Raw genomic sequence first — 4,691 nt, 5'->3', positions numbered from 1 at the left:
TTTTGAAAGCTTCACTAATACATTTCTGTTCAAATACAGTAATCGACATTCCCATTTCAACTATTTATTTGGGGAGAAAATGTTCAAGTGCAGGACTGACTTACCTGACCTGTTTACTGAAAGTGTGATTAATTTTCATGCCTACAAGGATAGAAGTGCAGAAAAGCTTTTCCTTTCCTTTATTCTCTCTGTGGCATCTTTTGACCTACACCTGGTAATTCTCTGTGATGAAAATGTGCAGAAGAAAACAGCTGTGTGCAAATAGACAATAGGGAAAAGGCACAGGATGAGAAACTGAATGAGAAGTGCATTTTACAAAGTATGAAAATAGAGTGTTTTATTTATTTTATTTTAGCAATAACAAAAAAGGCACTACGTAAGAGTAATGTAATTTCACATGGGCCAGGAGCCCACCCAGGCAGAGCCATCAACTAATCTGGTCTCATCTTCTTTTAGTCAGACTTACTTTGTTTTTACCAGAAAAAGGTGTCATTAGTTATTTAATACAAAGTGCATGCCAGTTACAATTCTAAATATCTCAACTGCATCACTGTTTAAATTTCTTTCTACCTAACAATCCTAACAATCTTATGCTGTGGGTATATTGGTTTCTGTTTTTCATGTAAAGTCTAGAAAGTTGACATATAATAGTTTTCAGAGAGCTGATACATCAAAGGGTCAGGATTTGAACACGTTTCAGCCTTATTCTGAAGTTGAAATCTTAACCACAATGTTCCTGAGCATCTATTGGGGATGGTGTTCATGGGATGTGTGATAATTAATTTTATGTGTCAACTTGGCTTGGCCATGGTATGCAGACATTTGGTCAAACATTATTTTAGATGTTTCTGTGAAGGTCTTTTTGATGAGACTAACATTGAAATCAGTATATATTGAGTAAAACAGATTACCCTTCAGCATGTGCATGGGCCTAATCTAAAAAATTGAAGGCCTTGGTAGAAAAAGATCTACCTTCCTGGAAGATGAAGGAATTCTGCCAGTAGATGACCTTCTGATCTGAACTACAATTTAGCCTTCCCCTGGATCTCCAGGCTGCTAGCCCACTCCGCAGATTTTGGATTGACCAGCCTCCATAATCATGTGAGCTAATTCCCTAAAATAATTCTCTCTTTCTATATATACACATCTGATTGGTTCTTTTGCTCTAGAGAACCCTGATTAATATAAGATGGGTTTTCATTCATTCACTTTATCTGGGGGGTTGGCTGAGGGAAGACCCAGATTATGGTTGCCTGTTGTGGCTTTCCAGGTCCTCAGATCCAGGTGGGCATGATGGGTATCTGTGAGCTTTCTCAGGAGTGTTGGCATGGTAGGTAGCTAAGAGCAGATGAATCTTCTTTACTCCAGTGCATTGGTGTACTTCCTGTTTCCTGGTTTACCAGCATACGATGAAACACATTTAGTATTTAGTAAATACATTTCAGTTTATCTTAAGAATATATTTAGAAATCAGCCCACAGTTAGTAAATAAATGATATATAGCTTCTTATATAAATTTAGCATTTCATGAAAGCCTATTACATGCTGGATACCATGATAAGTCCTTTCCATATCCAGAAAATATGTTATCTTTTGCCCTCATAAGCAACTCTAAGAAAACAAATTTGATGATCTTAAGTTTTAAAATGAAAAAACTGACACCCCAAAATAATTAGTAAGCTGCATTAGGTAATATAGGAGCTGGGATTTCAACCCAGTTCCATCTGATTTCAAAGTTTGTCTTTTAAATGTCTACAGTTAATATCCTCTTTTTACATTATATGCAGCTGAAAATATGCACAACAATCTAAACTATAAAAATCACATAAAGGACATTCCATTTTCAGAGACTAAAATAAATTTATAATATTCCTAATTAATTCTCTGCTATTAGAATAATGTTTGGTGATCTACTTGTATGATTTTATGCTTGTCTTTAATTTTCTTTAATAGTTGAATGGTTGACCTGACCTAGTACAGTAACTATCCTGTAACATTTTATTATATTTATTTTATTTATTTCCACCATATTAAACTTACAAGGTTTACAACTCATATTATTACTTTTATTTGTTTATTTTCATTAATTTAATAAATTAATAGGAACAGAATGCAATAAAACAAACTCAGCTTTACAAACAAAAATAAGAATGTTTCTAAACCTGAACTCTTGGCAAACAAACAAGTACTCCCATTGGAGAAAAAAAACTGTCTCTTCATTCATCAGTTTATATACACACTTCCAAAAGAAATTTCTATAGGTAGTGGATGAGAATGTGTCAGCTTTTTTTTTTTAGAGATTAATTTGCAAAAGTTAAGGATTATCTGTTTTTTATAATATCTCTTTTATTTATCCTGTTTTCCGTCATAAATGACCTTTTAGACTTTTGGAATTCAGTTTGGCCAATCCATGGTTCATTGCAGAAGCCAATTAAGAAAAAATAAAACCGGTTAATGTAAAGAGGTGAAAAGTGGAACCCTTTGTAAGAGCTCCTTGATAACTTAGAAATCATGGGTGTATTTTCACAAACTATGTTTCACATCACATTTAATGCGAAAACCAGTGGTAGCCTTGTAAGCATATACTAACTTTAATGGAGACCATCATGTTGGAAATTGATAGTGGAAGATAACATAGTCTCTAATATCTACCTCCGACTCCAGAAGGCAATATTATCTCTTTATCCTGAAAAATTGGTATGACGGGCCAAACTAAAGTTTGAAAAAAATTAGGCCAAGTTTAAAGACATCAGACTGTGGTGGGCAGACAGCTCTAGTAAAGCTTGAAATAGTATCAGAAATATTGGAGATGTTCTACTTCTGAGCACGGAGACATATTGCCAAGACATGTGTCATCATCATTACAATGAGTACATTAGGGACTGGGCAAAGTGTTGAAAAGTCCCACAGTGAGGTGGCTGCTAAGGGAGGGGTTTCTCTGTGACCCTTACCCCAGGTAACTAGGATGCTATCAAATTTATTCCATAAATGATTCAGAGCTATGTGAATTGAAGGGATATTCCAAACTAGAAAAAAATAGAGTAAGTTTCTCCAACATCTTATTTTATTTTCAATAAATTTTGACCTCTTTTTCTCTCCTCTCCTCCCATGCAGAGCTAAAAATACCCAACGCAAAGTAAAGAACTCCTGTGAGCACTTACATTGATCTAATAATCTGATTATTATTTTAGCCTGGTTAATTAAATGGGCAAAGTTCAAAAGCATAAAACCAAATCAAACATAACCACACCTTTATATCCACAGCATTTTGTCAGCTCAGAGAAATGGCCAGATCAAAATGTCTAATTGGCTTAAAGTGTAAGTGGACTTTAACACTACAAACACCCTACGGAATGTTCTGCAAGTTTATTTGAATGGTGCAAAGTAAATGGATGAGATTTCTTTAAAGAAGGAAGTGTTTAAGTGATGCTGAATTAACACACAAATGATTAAATGTGTCGAATTACCATTTGTCCTGTGGCAAAAGCTTCAGAGCATCACTGGGGAAATAACCCTGGCCCACATTTGGTGTACTTCTGCAGAACTCATACACACGTCTCCTTTCTGCTGAAAAACAACAGACTTCTGTATGAAAAAAATAAGGCATATCCTCTTCGATAAATCACTTAAAGGGAGAACTCTAGCTAGAGGGTAAAGCAACAGGATGTGGGTGTCTGACTCACAATGCAAGCTGGTCACATGCTGTACATGTTGACATCAGCTGCGGCAGAGACATTTTCCTTGGGTTTCACACCAAGAGTGGCTGAACCCACTCCTGTGAGTAGCACCACACACTTCATCAAGCAAGACGCAGTGTCACAGCATCCCTCATTGCCCTGCTGTCCACAGGGTCTTAGAGGGAAACTGGCATTGTCATCAGCCCTTTCCTCTCCGGGACCTCCCTTTGATCGTTTTCACAGCTGTCACACTCCAGTCTGCTCACAAAGAACAACAGATTGCTGGGAAAGGCGTGCTCACCATACAGCTACCTGAAAGAAAAGAACTGCCACTGTTTTTCCCCTTCCTTGTTCCAAACTTCCTGATAATGATGGAAAGGTGTGCCTTCCTAAAATATACCCTGGAAGTGTCAGCGAGATGCCCTATCCTGTGGACCATAATCTCTCTGTCTCTGAGAAGCCCCCAACAGACCAGATACTGTTTCTTATGTGACACGGGTCATATTTTGCCTTGTAGTTATTTTTTCTGTGCAAATCCTATTCCACCTCTTTGAGATAGGAAACATGCCCTACTAATCTTCTTATTGTCCATTACAGCTTTCAGAGGTCCTGAAAAATAAATATTTGTTAACTTGAATAAATTCCAGAAGCATTCTAATGAAAAACAATTCTGTATTAACCCAGTAGCTATTTACTGAGTGGCTACTATGTTGTGAGCATAATCATATCCTAATTCAAAGTGACATGAGCATGAACATTATGAGTTCCTGCTTTCAACTCAGTTATATGCTATTAAGAGAAATGAGAGAGGGAGGAAGGGAAAGAAAGAACAGGGTATGGTGGAAATCCAGAGCAGAGAGGAATAAACTTTGCCTGGGGCAATCGGTCAAGGCTTCCAGGAGAGGAAGAGTTGATCTGGGTTCTGAAGGATGGGTAATACTCATCAGGCAGTTAATGGGAGTGTAAATTAGTTCAACCTTTGAAAAAAATTAGCATGGTGATTCCTCAAGGAGC

At 36.9% G+C, this 4,691-nt stretch overlaps 1 long non-coding RNA gene across 1 annotated transcript; it reads right to left on the bottom strand.

Moving 5' to 3' along the window:
- Window positions 1-322: 322 nt before the first annotated feature.
- LOC116268908 lies at window positions 323-3,853 on the bottom strand. Its single transcript, XR_004176152.1, has 2 exons — window positions 3,468-3,853; window positions 323-1,391 (listed from the first exon to the last, which is right to left on the bottom strand). It is a non-coding gene; the product is annotated as an uncharacterized LOC116268908 (long non-coding RNA).
- Window positions 3,854-4,691: the final 838 nt, after the last annotated feature.

This window comes from Papio anubis, chromosome 9 (genome assembly GCF_008728515.1).
Source record: "Papio anubis isolate 15944 chromosome 9, Panubis1.0, whole genome shotgun sequence".
Classification (NCBI taxonomy): Eukaryota; Metazoa; Chordata; class Mammalia; order Primates; family Cercopithecidae; genus Papio; species Papio anubis.
Note: the sequence above shows the minus strand (reverse complement) of the source record. Positions and strands in the feature narration are given on the sequence as shown.